This window comes from Homalodisca vitripennis, chromosome 3 (assembly GCF_021130785.1).
Source record: "Homalodisca vitripennis isolate AUS2020 chromosome 3, UT_GWSS_2.1, whole genome shotgun sequence".
Taxonomy (NCBI): domain Eukaryota; kingdom Metazoa; phylum Arthropoda; class Insecta; order Hemiptera; family Cicadellidae; genus Homalodisca; species Homalodisca vitripennis.
In genome coordinates, this window is record NC_060209.1 from 204,350,225 (window position 1) to 204,370,322 (window position 20,098).

The following is a 20,098-nucleotide window of genomic DNA, read 5'->3' on the forward strand; positions in this document are numbered from 1 at the left end:
CTCATTTCTGCTAACTATTTAATTATCAGTTCAGTATCACTAATTAGTGTCGTGTTTTAATATTGAGTGCATCTTTTAGAGTTAGTAACGTTGACACACACAATGGTGGTTGTGATTCCTGATGTATTCGCGTCACAGCGATATGGTATGAATTGTTTCATTTAACCTAGATTGCAATTATGTTTTATTGTAGATCTCGAAACGTAGTGTTACTTTTTTTTGTATCACTGAACAATGGCAAATGTCCGGAAAATTTTGTTTCCTTTACCCTTCCATCGTCAATACTAAACTCCAAACTAGAAAAACTGTATAGTTCAATTAATACTTATTGTTATACAATTCACAGATAATCATTCTAATTAATTTTAAGGTGCTACGCTATAAAATCATGCAACAGACGATTCAAGAGACGTTAGAGTTAAGATATTTTGAGGTTAGTGTCGGGAAATGTTCATTACGCTAAGAGCTACACGTCAGGCGTAGTTAGAGTTCGATATATAATGAACTCTGATGTAAACACAATTACTGTTAGGCGTTCCAATTACAGAACAACGCCACGGTAAATATTCCTGGTGTTGAGAGTAAATATACTCTTGTCGGTTATGAGGATTCTTTGTTCCATTTCGCTAAGTGTCCACTGATATATTCTTATTTAATAAAAATGAGCATTAAGTCAAGATCGATAAGTATGATCTGTTTATTTCAGTTATTATGATATGAATACGAAATCAATTGATCAGATATTATTATCAAGCTGAATGGATACTGAAATAAGATACGGAAATCACGAAGAGAGGTTACACTGAGCTAGACGGGACATTGTTGACAGATTATCGATAACATGTCATGGCTCAGAGAGCTCAACTCTTGTTCTAAGAGAGGTCAAATACTTCTACAGCATAACTTTTACGGAAATCACGAGGAACGGTTACACTGAGCTAGGCGGGACATTGTTGACAGATTATCGATAACATGTCATGGCTCAGAGAGCTCAACTCTTGTTCTAAGAGAGGTCAAATACTTCTACAGCATAACTTTTACGGAAATCACGAGGAACGGTTACACTGAGCTAGGCGGGACATTGTTGACAGATTATCGATAACATGTCATGGCTCAGAGAGCTCAACTCTTGTTCTAAGAGAGGTCAAATACTTCTACAGCATAACTTTTACGGAAATCACGAGGAACGGTTACACTGAGCTAGGCGGGACATTGTTGACAGATTATCGATAACATGTCATGGCTCAGAGAGCTCAACTCTTGTTCTAAGAGAGGTCAAATACTTCTACAGCATAACTTTTACGGAAATCACGAGGAACGGTTACACTGAGCTAGGCGGGACATTGTTGACAGATTATCGATAACATGTCATGGCTCAGAGAGCTCAACTCTTGTTCTAAGAGAGGTCAAATACTTCTACAGCATAACTTTTACGGAAATCACGAGGAACGGTTACACTGAGCTAGACGGGACATTGTTGACAGATTATCGATAACATGTCATGGCTCAGAGAGCTCAACTCTTGTTCTAAGAGAGGTCAAATACTTCTACAGCATAACTTTTACGGAAATCACGAGGAACGGTTACACTGAGCTAGGCGGGACATTGTTGACAGATTATCGATAACATGTCATGGCTCAGAGAGCTCAACTCTTGTTCTAAGAGAGGTCTACAATACTTTTACAGCATAACTTTTACGAATACGAGCTGTCACGAGCTCAATTGTTCGAGTCGATAACTTTTACAGACAGAGCTACATGGCTCAGAGCTGAACTCTTGTTCTAAGAGAGGTCAAATACTTCTACAGCATAACTTTTACGGAAATCACGAGGAACGGTTACACTGAGCTAGGCGGGACATTGTTGACAGATTATCGATAACATGTCATGGCTCACAGAGCTCAACTCTTGTTCTAAGAGAGGTCAAATACTTCTACAGCATAACTTTTACGGAAATCACGAGGAACGGTTTACACTGAGCTAGGCGGGACATTGTTGACAGATTATCGATAACATGTCATGGCTCACAGAGCTCAACTCTTGTTCTAAGAGAGGTCAAATACTTCTACAGCATAACTTTTACGGAAATCACGAGGAACGGTTACACTGAGCTAGGCGGGACATTGTTGACAGATTATCGATAACATGTCATGGCTCAGAGAGCTCAACTCTTGTTCTAAGAGAGGTCAAATACTTCTACAGCATAACTTTTACGGAAATCTCGAGGAACGGTTACACTGAGCTAGGCGGGACATTGTTGACAGATTATCGATAACATGTCATGGCTCACAGAGCTGAACTCTTGTTCTAAGAGAGGTCAAATACTTCTTACAGCATAACTTTTACGGAAATCACGAGGAGAGGTTACACTGAGCTAGACGGGACATTGTTGACAGATTATCGATAACATATCATGGCTCAGAGAGCTCAACTCTTGTTCTAAGAGAGGTCAAATACTTCTACAGCATAACTTTTACGGAAATCACGAGGAACGGTTACACTGAGCTAGGACGGACATTGTTGACAGATTATCGATAACATGTCATGGCTCACAGAGCTGAACTCTTGTTCTAAGAGAGGTCAAATACTTCTACAGCATAACTTTTACGGAAATCTCGAGGAACGGTTACACTGAGCTAGGCGGGACATTGTTGACAGATTATCGATAACATATCATGGCTCAGAGAGCTCAACTCTTGTTCTAAGAGAGGTCAATACTTCTACAGCATAACTTTTACGGAAATCACGAGGAGAGGTTACACTGAGCTAGACGGGACATTGTTGACAGATTATCGATAAACATATCATGGCTCAGAGATGCTCAACTCTTGTTCTAAGAGAGGTCAAATACTTCTACAGCATAACTTTTACGGAAATCACGAGGAGAGGTTACACTGAGCTAGGCGGGACATTGTTGACAGATTATCGATAAACATGTCATGGCTCACAGAGCTGAACTCTTGTTCTAAGAGAGGTTAAATACTTCTACAGCATAACTTTTACGGAAATCACGAGGAACGGTTACACTGAGCTAGGCGGGACATTGTTGACAGATTATCGATAACATGTCATGGCTCACAGAGCTGAACTCTTGTTCTAGAGAGAGGTCAAATACTTCTACAGCATAACTTTTACGGAAATCTCGAGGAGACGGTTACACTGAGCTAGGTGGGACATTGTTGACAGATTATCGATAACATGTCATGGCTCACAGAGCTGAACTCTTGTTCTAAGAGAGGTCAAATACTTCTACAGCATAACTTTACGGAAATCTCGAGGAACGGTTACACTGAGCTAGGCGGGACATTGTTGACAGATTATCGATAACATATCATGGCTCAGAGAGCTGAACTCTTGTTCTAAGAGAGGTCAAATACTTCTACAGCATAACTTTTACGGAAATCACGAGGAACTGTTACACTGAGCTAGGCGGGAACTTGTTGACAGATTATCGATAACATGTCATGGCTCACAGAGCTCAACTCTTGTTCTAAGAGAGGTCAATACTTCTACAGCATAACTTTTACGGAAATCACGAGGAACGGTTACACTGAGCTAGCGGGACATTGTTGACAGATTATCGATAACATGTCATGGCTCAGAGAGCTCAACTCTTGTTCTAAGAGAGGTCAAATACTTCTACAGCATAACTTTTACGGAAATCACGAGGAACGGTTACACTGAGCTAGGCGGGACATTGTTGACAGATTATCGATAACATGTCATGGCTCAGAGAGCTCAACTCTTGTTCTAAGAGAGGTCAAATACTTCTACAGCATAACTTTTACGGAAATCACGAGGAACGGTTACACTGAGCTAGGCGGGACATTGTTGACAGATTATCGATATAAATGTCATGGCTCAGAGAGCTCAACTCTTGTTCTAAGAGAGGGTCAAATACTTCTACAGCATAACTTTTACGGAAAATCACGAGGAACGGTTACACTGAGCTAGGCGGGACATTGTTGACAGATTATCGATAACATGTCATGGCTCAGAGAGCTCAACTCTTGTTCTAAGAGAGGTCAAATACTTCTACAGCATAACTTTTTACGGAAATCACGAGGAACGGTTACACTGAGCTAGGCGGGACATTGTTGACAGATTATCGATAACATGTCATGGCTCAGAGAGCTCAACTCTTGTTCTAAGAGAGGTCAAATACTTCTACAGCATAACTTTTACGGAAATCTCGAGGAACGGTTACACTGAGCTAGGGCGGGACATTGTTGACAGATTATCGATAACATGTCATGGCTCAGAGAGCTCAACTCTTGTTCTAAGAGAGGGTCAAATACTTCTACCAGCATAACTTTTACGGAAATCACGAGGAACGGTTACACTGAGCTAGACGGGACATTGTTGAAAGATTATCGATAACATGTCATGGCTCAGAGAGCTCAACTCTTGTTCTAAGAGAGGTCAAATACTTCTACAGCATAACTTTTACGGAAATCACGAGGAAACGGTTACACTGAGCTAGGCGGGGACATTGTTGACAGATTATCGATAACATGTCATGGCTCAGAGAGCTCAAACTCTTGTTCTAAGAGAGGTCAAATACTTCTACAGCATAACTTTTACGGAAATCTCGAGGAACGGTTACACTGAGCTAGGCGGGACATTGTTGACAGATTATCGATACATGTCATGGCTTAAGAGAGCTGAACTCTTGTTCTAAGAGAGGTCAAATACTTCTACAGCATAACTTTTTACGGAAATCACGAGGAAACGGTTACACTGAGCTAGGCGGGACATTGTTGACAGATTATCGATAACATGTCATGGCTCACAGAGCTGAACTCTTGTTCTAAGAGAGGTCAAATACTTCTACAGCATAACTTTTACGGAAATCACGAGGAACGGTTACACTGAGCTAGACGGGACATTGTTGACAGATTATCGATAACATATCATGGCTCACAGAGCTGAACTCTTGTTCTAAGAGAGGTCAAATACTTCTACAGCATAACTTTTACGGAAATCACGAGGAGAGGTTACACTGAGCTAGGCGGGACATTGTTGACAGATTATCGATAACATGTCATGGCTCACAGAGCTGAACTCTTGTTCTAAGAGAGGTCAAATACTTCTACAGCATAACTTTTACGGAAATCACGAGGAAAACGGTTACACTGAGCTAGGCGGGACATTGTTGACAGATTATCGATAACATGTCATGGCTCAGAGAGCTCAACTCTTGTTCTAAGAGAGGTCAAATACTTCTACAGCATAACTTTTACGGAAATCTCGAGGAACGGTTACCACTGAGCTAGGCGGGACATTGTTGACAGATTATCGATAACATGTCATGGCTCACAGAGCTGAAACTCTTGTTCTAAGAGAGGTCACAATACTTCTACAGCATAACTTTTACGGAAATCACGAGGAGAGGTTACACTGAGCTAGACGGGACATTGTTGACAGATTATCGATAACATATCATGGCTCACAGAGCTGAACTCTTGTTCTAAGAGAGGTCAAATACTTCTACAGCATAACTTTTACGGAAATCACGAGAGGAAACGGTTACACTGAGCTAGGCGGGACATTGTTGACAGATTATCGATAACATGTTCATGGCTCACAGAGCTGAACTCTTGTTCTAAGAGAGGTCAAATACTTCTACAGCATAACTTTTACGGAAATCTCGAGGAACGGTTTACACTGAGCTAGGCGGGACATTGTTGACAGATTATCGATAACATATCATGGACTCACAGAGCTCAACTCTTGTTCTAAGAGAGGTCAAATACTTCTACAGCATAACTTTTACGGAAATCACGAGGAGAGGTTACACTGAGCTAGACGGGACATTGTTGACCAGATTATCGATAACATATCATGGCTCAGAGAGCTCAACTCTTGTTCTAAGAGAGGTCATAATACTTCTAACAGCATAACTTTTACGGAAATCACGAGGAGAGAGGTTACACTGAGCTAGGCGGGACATTGTTGACAGATTATCGATAACATGTCATGGCCTCACAGAGCTGAACTCTTGTTCTAAGAGAGGTTAAATACTTCTACAGCATAACTTTTTACGGAAATCACGAGGAACGGTTACACTGAGCTAGGCGGGACATTTGTTGACAGATTATCGATAACATGTCATGGCTCACAGAGCTGAACTCTTGTTCTAAGAGAGGTCAAATACTTCTACAGCATAACTTTTACGGAAATCACGAGGATACGGTTACACTGGGTAGACGGGACATTGTTGACAGATTATCGATAAACATGTCATGGCTCACAGAGCTGAACTCTTGTTCTAAGAGAGGTCAAAATACTTTACAGCATAACTTTTACGGAAATCACGAGGAAACTACACGTGGACATGACAGCGATAACATGTCATGGCTCACAGAGCTGAACTCTTGCGAGCATAACTTTTACGAGGAACGGTTACACTGAGCTAGGTCGAGGACATTGTTGACAGATTATCGATAACATATCATGGCTCATGGCTCACAGAGCTGAACTCTTGTTCTAAGAGAGGTCAAATACTTCTACAGCATAACTTTTACGGAAATCTCGAGGAACGGTTACACTGAGCTAGGCGGGACATTGTTGACAGATTATCGATAACATGTCATGGCTCACAGAGCTCAACTCTTGTTCTAAGAGAGGTCAAATACTTCTACAGCATAACTTTTACGGAAATCTCGAGGAACGGTTACACTGAGCTAGGCGGGACATTGTTGACAGATTATCGATAACATGTCATGGCTCACAGAGCTCAACTCTTGTTCTAAGAGAGGTCAAATACTTCTACAGCATAACTTTTACGGAAATCACGAGGAACTGTTACACTGAGCTAGGCGGGACATTGTTGACAGATTATCGATAAAATGTCATGGCTCAGAGAGCTCAACTCTTCTCCTTGTTCTTAGAGAGGTCAAATACTTCTCCAGCATACTTTTTAATTACAGGAATAACGTTTAGCTACAAGTATGTTGTTAATGCAGAAAGTACGATTATCGATTTTAGCCCTACTTTTATACAAAAGAAGAGACACTTTCCGACCATCTTAACTGAACTGTACATAGTTTTATCAATAGTTTTTCTGGAAGTTTATTGAGCCTTGGGAATAAGTCGAGCTCGTCGCAAATTAAAGATCCCAAACCAAACATATACATTTCCTGCAATCAATATTTTACATCTGGCAGATCTGGAAAAGTAATTTTTAAGATTAAGGCATTTAAAATGCAAAGAAACTACGGATAACAGTGTAGATTCAGTCGAACGCTTCTAGTTACAATAAACATTTATCAGTTATTAAGATAATAAAATTACTCTAACACATTAATTTTGTTTGCAATCTTGTACTGAAAAAAATTGCAAACAATTAATATACTTTGTGGTATGATTGTAAACACGATGTAATATTTCATGTGTTATTTGCGTCTTCGTTATTATTGTTTGTTTAAATTTACTCCCTGATAACTGTATAGAATATTTAGTGGCCATTGCTTCATGTAAAACATTAGGATCTGTGGACCCGAGTGGCTAATCTTGAAACAAATGGGGACTGGCTACACAACACACCTGCAATATTCAGCGCTACGAGACTGTACAGTTCGGGAAGTGGAGTGGCCATTGCTTCATGTAAAACATTAGGATCTGTGGACCCGAGTGGCTAATCTTCAAACAAATGGGGACTGGCTACACAACACACCTGCAATATTCAGCGCTACGAGACTGTACAGTTCGGGAAGTGGAGTGGCCATTGCTTCATGTAAAACATTAGGATCTGTGGACCCGAGTGGCTAATCTTCAAACAAATGGGGACTGGCTACACAACACACCTGCAATATTCAGCGCTACGAGACTGTACAGTTCGGGAAGTGGAGTGGCCATTGCTTCATGTAAAACATTAGGATCTGTGGACCCGAGTGGCTAATCTTCAAACAAATGGTGACTGGCTACACAACACACCTGTAATATTCAGCGCTACGAGACTGTACAGTTCGGGAAGTGGAGTGGCCATTGCTTCATGTAAAACATTAGGATCTGTGGACCCGAGTGGCTAATCTTCAAACAAATGGGGACTGGCTACACAACACACCTGCAATATTCAGCGCTACGAGACTGTACAGTTCGGGAAGTGGAGTGGCCATTGCTTCATGTAAAACATTAGGATCTGTGGACCCGAGTGGCTAATCTTCAAACAAATGGGGACTGGCTACACAACACACCTGCAATATTCAGCGCTACGAGACTGTACAGTTCGGGAAGTGGATGGCCATTGCTTCATGTAAAACATTAGGATCTGTGGACCCGAGTGGCTAATCTTCAAACAAATGGGGACTGGCTACACAACACACCTGCAATATTCAGCGCTACGAGACTGTACAGTTCGGGAAGTGGAGTGGCCATTGCTTCATGTAAAACATTAGGATCTGTGGACCCGAGTGGCTAATCTTGAAACAAATGGGGACTGGCTACACAACACACCTGCAATATTCAGCGCTACGAGACTGTACAGTTCGGGAAGTGGAGTGGCCATTGCTTCATGTAAAACATTAGGATCTGTGGACCCGAGTGGCTAATCTTGAAACAAATGGGACTGGCTACACAACACACCTGCAATATTCAGCGCTACGAGACTGTACAGTTCGGGAAGTGGAGTGGCCATTGCTTCATGTAAAACATTAGGATCTGTGGACCCGAGTGGCTAATCTTCAAACAAATGGGGACTGGCTACACAACACACCTGCAATATTCAGCGCTACGAGACTGTACAGTTCGGGAAGTGGAGTGGCCATTGCTTCATGTAAAACATTAGGATCTGTGGACCCGAGTGGCTAATCTTGAAACAAATGGTGACTGGCTACACAACACACCTGCAATATTCAGCGCTACGAGACTGTACAGTTCCGGAAGTGGAATGGTCATTGCTTCATGTCAAACATTAGGATCTGTGGACCCGAGTGGCTAATCTTCAAACAAATGGGGACTGGCTACACAACACACCTGCAATATTCAGCGCTACGAGACTGTACAGTTCCGGAAGTGGAATGGCCATTGCTTCATTTAAAACATTAGGATCTGTGGACCCGAGTGGCTAATCTTGAAACAAATGGGGACTGGCTACACAACACACCTGCAATATTCAGCGCTACGAGACTGTACAGTTCGGGAAGTGGAGTGGCCATTGCTTCATGTAAAACATTAGGATCTGTGGACCCGAGTGGCTAATCTTCAAACAAATGGGGACTGGCTACACAACACACCTGCAATATTCAGCGCTACGAGACTGTACAGTTCGGGAAGTGGAGTGGCCATTGCTTCATGTAAAACATTAGGATCTGTGGACCCGAGTGGCTAATCTTCAAACAAATGGGGACTGGCTACACAACACACCTGCAATATTCAGCGCTACGAGACTGTACAGTTCGGGAAGTGGAGTGGCCATTGCTTCATGTAAAACATTAGGATCTGTGGACCCGAGTGGCTAATCTTGAAACAAATGGGGACTGGCTACACAACACACCTGCAATATTCAGCGCTACGAGACTGTACAGTTCGGGAAGTGGAGTGTGGCCGTATCACCGTGAAACTTGAACTGATATTCAATGAGCAGCCATCTCTGTAATAGCTCTATAATCACTGTAAATTGTATGGAACATCAACCTCAGTCAAAATATTATTGCTATTACCGTATTCCCAAGAGATCATATCAAAGCATTTTTAGTCGTTCCCTGGGTTATTTTCAAAATAATGCACCTCAAGCTAAAATATTCATTGAAACCATTGATATGAAATGGTTGATTTAGTTGACAGAGTGTTAGTTAAGTCTATCACTCAAAGTTCTGAATAATTTTAATTTCTGTCTGTCTGTCTGTATGCCCGCACGATTCTCAAGGAAGAAAAGACACGTAACCTTCAGATTTGGCATGAACCTTCATTTCAATAAAATCATTATCTATTTCGATGATAGCGCCTGTTTGGCTGAGCGTTAGTGAAAATGTTTACATTGGTCTTAAGGATAACAATTATTTATATGAACAATAACATTTCAGAATAACTTAATTAGAAAATATAGTACAATCATGTCATTTTATCGTATGCCTGTCAACACAATATGCGCCTGTTAAGCTACAAGTGGCGTTGCGTAATTATAACTTATAAACATATAACGTAATTTTTCTATCTTCCCTAAACGCATCCTGTAATGTGTATTCAGAAAGTGTAAGTAGTACTTTTTCCACTAGATAATTTTGATATTGAGCTACAACTTTGACTTTATTCTAACAGACTCACCCACATTTTCTCTCATTAAGTTCTTACCAACCCAAAATATTTTTATCGTGCAACAATAATTTGTATTAATTTAAAAATTATACTAGTTACAAAAGTAATAATAGAAATAATTGTGTATTATGAATGAAATAAAATATGAGTAGAGATAAATCCTACATTTTATCTCATGTAGTCTTTAACAACCAAAGCAGCTGGTGTCAAACGCAACAGTTATATCAGATAAGTTGAGGGTAACACTAAAGGAAATGACATGTTTCAATTTATATCGATCTGTGATTCCAGATTTCAATTTTGCACTTAGGTACAGCTCGGAAATTAATCATTGAAACCAATGATCGAGTGTTTTGTTTTTGTGTGAGCTTCAATTTCAACTTTGTCAATTTCATACAGATTAATATTGTCTCCCATGTAGTAAATTAAAAATAATACATTTATTTTATCTAGCTATTATTATTTAGCACCTAAAGTTGTGTCATCGGCTACACTTACCTTGTACCAGACGCTACTGTGATACCTTGCACCTTTCTCCTTTTATAGGAGGACTATAAAAGTAACACTGTAGATTACTTACTAACTACAAATTTAGTAAGTGAATTCGATAAGTATCGAATTTGAATAAGAACTTAGTCGTACATATTCGTAGGAAAGTGTTGTATGACAAAGAGAGAAGGCGCAAAGTAAGGGCAGTGAGCAGCTGATGTCAAACTCAACACGTAATATCAGATATCAGGAGGATAACACTAAAGGCAATGACACCTCTCACTTTATATTGATCTGTGATTCCTAGTTTTAGTTTTGCTTTAAGGTCCGACGGTAAACAACGTAATAGTCACAAATAAATAATAATCATTAAATATATTTGAATTCGTATCAAATATTTTTAACAAGCCTTTATAAATAATGTTTAATTCTTTTTTCTTCTTTTTTTTCTTTTCTTTATTTTCAAATACATTAAGTATTGAAATGGCGTCAAATAAAATCATCACAAACAGTTGTTACAATTTCAAAAATAAGTTTTTCAAATGGCAATGTTCATTGTCTTCTTTCAATAAACTCGTTAAGTGAGTAAATTCCAATGATTCCATGGAATATCTAGGAGGGACTAAACTATACTTGCATACATTTTGTACATCTCTAGAAAATGTTCAAGAACTCAAGACCACAAATTCATCTGATAATTTTTACTTTACAAGTTAATATCTTGCTGTCTAAAGTATCCTATTCAATAAAAAATATAAAGCAAGAAAAATCAGTTAAAACTATGCAATAAGCTTTGAGCTAATATCATTATCGGAGGCATTACTTCGATTTACAAACCACTCAATTTGAACACGCGGTTTATCAAATATTATTATGATATAAAAAAAGTTTTCCAATTTCTTCAAAACTTCGAAAAAATATACAAGTGAATAAAAACATCCGCTAATCCCAAAGTAAGAGCTCAAATACATAACAAAATACATTTGTAAATAAGCAGGTTTATAATTTTTTTAATAGATAATTTGCTAATACATTGATGAGAATAGACTTTGCGTAAAAACTTGTTTCCTCCAATTTCAATTCCTCTGTTAGAATTGTATAAATTATTGCGATTCCTATCAAATATTTTACTTTCTAAATGCAGTCATATTTTACTGAAAACACCATTGAAATTTATTTTCTTTGTCATATAAATATGAGTAGGTGTTTGAAAAATTACATACTGCAACAAATTGCTATTGAAGTTATTATGAATCCCTGTTTTTATATCCAGGATTGCCTGTATGTACAATACAGTATTTACTACAAATATAAATCATTTTTCATCCCGGTATGTTTCCCCTACTTTCCAAACTAATTAACCCGAATCAAAACTCAATAGTGACGATAAATTATGAAAGCTTGCGTAAACACAATTAGGCGAACAGGGTCCGAACAGAGGCAAACAAGCAATATTGTGAATATGTGAAATACAAATATATGTTTGCCATTACCTAGAATACCTAATTCCACTTTGGTGAATTGCCATTAATGATTCAATAATGTTGGATACTAACAAATCGTTCCTATATTAAACACTTTCATAGTTCGCTGTACTTATGACTGAAACACAATACTACAGACATTCAAGCACGATAATTCTGAATTGATGCTGGTTACATTAAACATATGTTTAATATATTTTTTGTACTTTCTGCTTTAGCTCCTTTTTGGACCAAAACAAATTAATAACGAAGATTTTGAGTTCAATGATGTATAGTAATGTATGTATGTATAGTAATGTATGTTTGTATAGTAATGTATGTATGTATAGTAATGTATGTTTGTATAGTAATTTATGCATGTATAGTAATGTATGTGTGTATAGTAATGTATAGTTAGTATCGTGGCTAGTGCTTGTATCAGAAAGTTTTGGGAGCCTGAATATATGATGTCTATTTTTTACTTTCATTATCTAACAGCTAATTTAGTCTTCTGCTTACAATTATATACTACTGCAGTTCTAGATTTGTCTGTGATGGGTGAACTTACATTTACTTTCAGTAATAGCATTACCTTCTTTGTCGGATTAAGAAGACAATCTGTATCTAAATTAAGTAAACAGTGCCTCTAGTTTCGTTACATGATTTATATTTACAAGGTGATAGAATATGTTGTTTAATGACCTGCGCCTTGGATATCCCCGCAAAGAGGAACATTATACAGAAGAATCTGATGAGCTCGACAGCCGTGAAATATCGCGTGAGAAAATGCGTTAAAAGTTACGACACTTTCAAGACTTGCTGTAGCACATCTTTACGTTCACCTGATACTCCTCGCTCGCACATAAACTCCACATTGTTCGCTTTGGATACCCAACTGCTCCAATATTTCTCGGTTGAAAAGGGGTAGAACCTTAATGGGAATTGATTTATTAAACGGATGTGGATCGATTACAATTATAATAGTATATTTAAACAAAACATTTTGTTACTTAACTCTATTATCAATTTGCATTACATTAACACTACAATTTTTACAGTTGGTTTAAAACCTACAAAAAAATTTAATCCATTACTCTGTCCATAAAATTGGTAGTTCTTCATTACTGTTTTTTAGAGCCCCAAGGTAGGTAGAGGACAAAACCAGCCACCCTACTGAATGACTTCAACGAAACTCAGTCAAATCCTATAGATAGACATGCACCTTCACCGAACTAAGTCTAGATAATTTATAAACTATGTTGTATGCAAAATTACAAATTCATAGCTCAATTCTCCTGGAGATATCCAGTTGGGTGTCTAAAGTTATTATGCTAGAGACATAGTGTTAGCTAATCAAATTTGACAAAATTTCAACCTTAGAGTACAATTTATTTTCTAGGTATGACCCCGAAATATAGGCTTTGATATCTCTAAATCACGTCCTTTGGAGTGACATTAACCATTATCAAACTCGATATTCCTTGTATAGAGTTGGTCTTCATGGCAAATGTCAAGTCTGAAGGTTTGTTAGTTTTAGAGATACCGTACTGAATGGCAGAAAGACAGAAATTATATTTCTCCAGCCTCTTAAGTGATATGCTTCGCTAATGCTTATAAAACAAAATTTTTTTAAGATTTGATAAAGCAAAATATATATTGCTTTAAATATTTGAATTAAATAATTTTTTCGTATATTTAAAGTTATAACAGAGATTAGGAGAGACAGGAGCGACGGTACTGGACCTCGCTCACGCTTAATGCGTTTATGATGATGAAATATTAACTTTATCCCAGATTTACTGTGAAATATAGCTTGTTTTAACGCAGCATTTATTATCAAAAGTGTATTTCTACACTTAAAATTAATATTGTTTTTAATTTTTATATAAAAAATATTAATGTAAAACAAATTCATTTTGTATACATATTGTTATTGATATTTTGGATTATTTTGCATAATCACCCACAATTTTTAGGTCTTTTTTACTAATTTCTCAACATAAAGCTGTAAGTAATACATTAGTGAATCTTACTTGCTTAAACATCTTTAGTCCCATTTACAGTATCTAATAATATAAAATTTGTATATTAAATGCAACTTAAATATATAATTATAATTCGTTATAAAAGTGACAATCCACATTCCAAGTACATCTCGCAAGCCTCCTCGGATTACTGTAACAAACATGTAGAACTCTAACACATTCTAAGTACTTTAAATAAAGGAAAGCAAAAACTTTCAAACATATGTTTCCGTAAAGTAATTCTTTTTTGTCCTTTCACAGAAGGTTACCACCATTATAACTAAACTACAATATAAAGCAGCTATAGTGGGAAGGGCTGATTCGATGCGAATTTTGAGATTAGCAATTAGAGGTTAGCATCTCCCTCACACAATTGTGCACCTAATGAGACAATGAGAATACCTCTTCACATATATTGCGTTATTTTTTGTAGTCTGGGTTGTCTCTGATGTCGAAACGATGCGGGGGGGGGAGTTCGTTTTCAACTTCTTCGTTCTTCGTCGCCGCCTGGTTTTGGATCCCTTCAGACGAACATGACTTTAAGATTTCAAGAGTCAAGTCTGCAACAGCATCAAATTTCAGAAATGCTGCACATAAGAGGGAGGTGAACTGGAGCTAAACCCAACACTCGCATTAAACTAAAATAGTTATTAATAATACAGTTGCTGTACTTATAACTAATTAAATGCACAATATAAGGTTTAAATTTGAATTAAATTTAGTTTATATTTTTTCCCATTGAAGCATGCTACTCATTTTGTTTACTAATATTTAATGAATGTAAAAACTACGTAACAAAATTGAATACAAACATTTAGTATCATAATACACAATATGTAAACATACTCGTGTAATATACAATATGCAAATACACTCGTGTAATTAAGTACAATGGTGGAACTGGTGAAATAGATTTAGTAATTGATAATTCAGTAGATGAAAGCGGATAGGGCTAAATTTATTGGCCGTAAAACTAACAGCCATTTGGTAAATTAAACTTCGATTGTGCCATTATAAAATTTATTAAGCAGGAAACATCGATTCTAATTCTTATACATCAACTGCATCAAAGTTCACATTGGAATTGTAATGCGGTAAAAGAATTAATAGAGTACACACACAGTAGTGTTACATGTTAGGCTGTATATCACAAGGGGGTAAGTACAGATATATCTGTCAAGAATAAAAACAGTGTGGGAGTATATGTAGTAGTGTGTTCTGTAAGAAAGTTTAATGTTGGCCGCCATATTGGAACATGTGAGGGTGCTGATGGTAGAGCGGTCTGATACCGCGCCAATTTTTGGTCTGAGCTGAGAGTGATCGCAGTGAGTGAAAAATTTTATGGGTCTGATAGACTGAAGTTTAATTACCTAACACGTGTACAACGAGTGTAAACGGAATAAATTAATTTAAATAGTATTGTATTACTACCTGAACCACCCATTATTAAATATCTACCTAGATTGTTAATTCGAGTAGTTGTAACTCTAGTAGGGTTTAGACTGATGTACTAAGCGGTTCCGTCGCCATATTAGGACCCCGAGAGTAGGGTAAGGTGCCGGGAAAGGTAATTTAATCCAAATCCTTATTTCAAGCTAATGTACATAGTTTACTAAAACTTTATATAAATTGTTGATTTGAGTAGAAGTAACTGTGGATTGGTGTACAAATCGGTTCGTACGTTTATAAGGATTCCAAGAGTAGGCTGGAGTCCGTGTAAGGTGGTTTTGTATAAATTAATGTTCTTAGAAATCTTTATACGCGGCTCATAATTCTATTCTTAAATTAGCCTACTCGTAAATCAGTATCCCAGTATCCCGTGGTCTATTAGGATTCCGTAATATTGATGTTTAGATGCTCTTTGATTAAGATTTCCAGGGGGCATTTAACTGAATCCGTGTTTAGATGGTTTACTTTTGAAGTAGAGAAGTCGAACGAGAGGAAACTATAGTTCTGTTGGTCGTTCAGCTGTAGAAATATGTTTTTACTCTTTTCGACATTCCAACATTCGGGTTGGCAAGAATAATTAGTATTGTCGCCCGATGACAATTTTTCAGCACATCTCATATATATTCAAAGATTCGAGTCAATAGAAACGTTTTAATATATTCATTTTGAGAACTCTGAGTCACTATTCTATTTTTATATATGGCCGAAGGTGACTGAACTTATCCGCAGGGACGTATAAGAGGTACAACGGTTGGAACAGAAAATTGTTCCAGTTAATGTATAACTTGACATGTGGTGACATCGAAGATAGTACAGAATCAGATCTTATCTGTGACGCACTCTCTATCAGTACCACAATAATGTTTGATAAGATCCTCTAACAGGCCAATTATCCATAAGAACAGGCGAAATAAGGCGTAAAGAAATAAATTAAATAAATATTGTAGGACCGAGTGACACTTGGGGCGGGCTACAGCTGTACACCTGCAGTATTTAGGGCGACACGGTCGGGTGAGTGGAGTGGTCGGGCCACGGTGAACTTTCCACACGGGGAGACACGGCAACCACCTCTTTATTTCTTCGGGCACACAGTATTTATATGGGACAACGTAACTAAATACTACAGCTGTACACCTGCAGTATTTAGGGCGACACGGTCGAGTGAGTGGTGTGGTCGGGTCACGGTGAACTTTCCACACGGGGAGACACGGCAACCACCTCTTTATTTCTTTGAGCACACAGTATTTATACAGGACAACCTCACTAAATACTACAGCTGTACACCTGCAGTATTTAGGGCGACACGGTCGAGTGAGTGGTGTGGTCGGGTCACGGTGAACTTTCCACACGGGGAGACACGGCAACCACCTCTTTATTTCTTTGAGCACACAGTATTTATACAGGACAACCTCACTAAATACTACAGCTGTACACCTGCAGTATTTAGGGCGACACGGTCGAGTGAGTGGTGTGGTCGGGCCACGGTGAACTTTCCACACGGGGAGACACGGCAACCACCTCTTTATTTCTTTGAGCACACAGTATTTATACAGGACAACCTCACTAAATACTACAGCTGTACACCTGCAGTATTTAGGGCGACACGGTCGAGTGAGTGGTGTGGTCGGGTCACGGTGAACTTTCCACACGGGGAGACACGGCAACCACCTCTTTATTTCTTTGAGCACACAGTATTTATACAGGACAACCTCACTAAATACTACAGCTGTACACCTGCAGTATTTAGGGCGACACGGTCGAGTGAGTGGTGTGGTCGGGTCACGGTGAACTTTCCACACGGGGAGACATGGCAACCACCTCTTTATTTCTTTGAGCACACAGTATTTATACAGGACAACCTCACTAAATACTACAGCTGTACACCTGCAGTATTTAGGGCGACACGGTCGAGTGAGTGGTGTGGTCGGGTCACGGTGAACTTTCCACACGGGGAGACATGGCAACCACCTCTTTATTTCTTTGAGCACACAGTATTTATACAGGACAACCTCACTAAATACTACAGCTGTACACCTGCAGTATTTAGGGCGACACGGTCGAGTGAGTGGTGTGGTCGGGTCACGGTGAACTTTCCACACGGGGAGACACGGCAACCACCTCTTTATTTCTTTGAGCACACAGTATTTATACAGGACAACTCACTAAATACTACAGCTGTACACCTGCAGTATTTAGGGCGACACGGTCGAGTGAGTGGTGTGGTCGGGTCACGGTGAACTTTCCACACGGGGAGACACGGCAACCACCTCTTTATTTCTTTGAGCACACAGTATTTGTTTGTGACAACGTAACTAAATACTTATATTAAACAATGTTTATTATTTTTATTTTGACACAAATTAAAAATCCAAATATTATTTTTTTCAGACAACCTTACATACATTACAATCTTTGTAATGATCCTATTATTTAGTACAAATAAATAACTACATTTTGTACCAAACTACTGTATCGTGAACTGTCGGGGTAAAATAATCTAAGATTACTTGTATACAACATTTTAAAGATCTAGAGAATAATCGAATGATCTATACATTGAATTTAAAAGTTTTAGTACATTGGTTACGGTAATTATTGCATTTTATTTTTTTAACATTTTTTACAGAGATGGCTATTCCTTCTTAATCGTTATTCAATATTTCCTATACAGTCTCATATGCCAATGTGAGGATTTGATAAAATTTACTCTGAGGATTTTATCTAACTTAACGAGGTTAAGAGTCGATACAGTACAAGGAAATTATCTGTGTACGCAACTTAGAGTTCATGGGATTTTTAGCGTTAGTAAATATTTTTTGTGCGTCTCATGGATAAACATGACGTCAGCTGGAACATTTTCCAGGATAAATGAGTTTGTAAACATACTAAATACACTCATATGAGAATTCGGTGACAAGATTTGATTTCAGCGGAAGCTTGCGTTGAGGTACCTCAGCTGTTTGTGACAGGAAATTTTATTACTCTATAAATTGCTATGAAACCTAACTTAATAAAGAAAAATGTTAATGTATCATGTGGCAAGATATCCCAAAACATTTACCCCTTTGACATTGAAACTTTTGCATATTTCTATATAGACAAGATTATGTTCTATAATAAGTGTTCAAACATATCATTTGGTTGAGTGTATTTTTTCTGTCAATTTCTTTTCTGTATTATGGGCTGTCTGTCTATCTGCCCACAAAAGAGAGTGAAATGAGGGATACATTTAAAGTTTTTGCATGCAACTCCGCCAAAACCTGTTACACGTTATGGGGTGTGGCGTACTCCGGCAACGTGTAAACTATATTAGTAAGTTAAAATACATCGCACAAAATAAAACCAATTATATAATGTCTATGTTCACCGACTATAGAAAACATATCTATCTCAGACCACCACAACATGTTAATCCTAACATGAGAAAGGGCGAACTTGTCGGATCTGTCACAACAGTTTGACAACAGCTGTTACGTCGTGTGTGTACATCTGCTGCTACAACCATGTCTACGTGTCGTGACAAAGTAATGCTATCTGTTGTCATGCGTAATGTTCGTGGGATATATTTAGAAATATAATTTAGTTTGTAATTGTTATAAATTACAATAAACCTACATGCCGTTAAAACCGGCACCAACTTACCGAATAAGTTAGCATACAGACTAGATGTACCGACTGATCTTTTACTATTTAACTCTAAATTCAATACAGCTCTTCATCAGGCCAAGAGAAACGGGAAGACGGAGAGACTGGGGCTTTACTATCAAAATTTACTGCACACTATCAATTGAACAAACAGATAGACGGACTGCCATTTCGACGTTCTTCATTGAACCCAGCCTAATAATACAATTTCAATAAGATCTTGTCGGTCCTTAATAAACTAATAAACAATTTCCAAGGCGGTTTGAAGACACAATACTTGGAAATAGCATATGTAGGTGATACACAATAGCCGCTACAGTATTATGTATACTGTATACCGATCGTTGAGTGTCCGCCGCGGGCAGTGAGGTATCTAGCTAGTGTAGTCCCTATTGATTTCGGATACCGCAATATCACCCTCTTGTCAGATTTAACTTTGCCAGGTATCACTGCTACACTCATGTCTAGTGATAATACATATAGATGTAGGTGATACACAATAGCCGCTACAGTATTATGTATACTGTATACCGATCGTTGAGTGTCCGCCGCGGGCAGTGAGGTATCTAGCTAGTGTAGTCCCTATTGATTTCGGATACCGCAATATCACCCTCTTGTCAGATTTAACTTTGCCAGGTATCTCTGCTACACACATGTCTAGTGATAGTAATGTAGTATAGTGTAATTTTTGTTGTAATGAGGAAACCTTTTGAACACTTCCACGGTACGCTTTATCTAATAACAACCGGTGTTGTTCGGTTGTCATTACATA

At 38.2% G+C, this 20,098-nt stretch overlaps 1 protein-coding gene across 1 annotated transcript in view; it reads left to right on the top strand.

Moving 5' to 3' along the window:
* Window positions 1-20,098, top strand: part of LOC124358564 (protein O-mannosyl-transferase TMTC1-like) — a 492,179-nt gene that overhangs the window by 208,744 nt on the left and 263,337 nt on the right. The gene's annotated exons all lie outside the window — the stretch shown is intronic.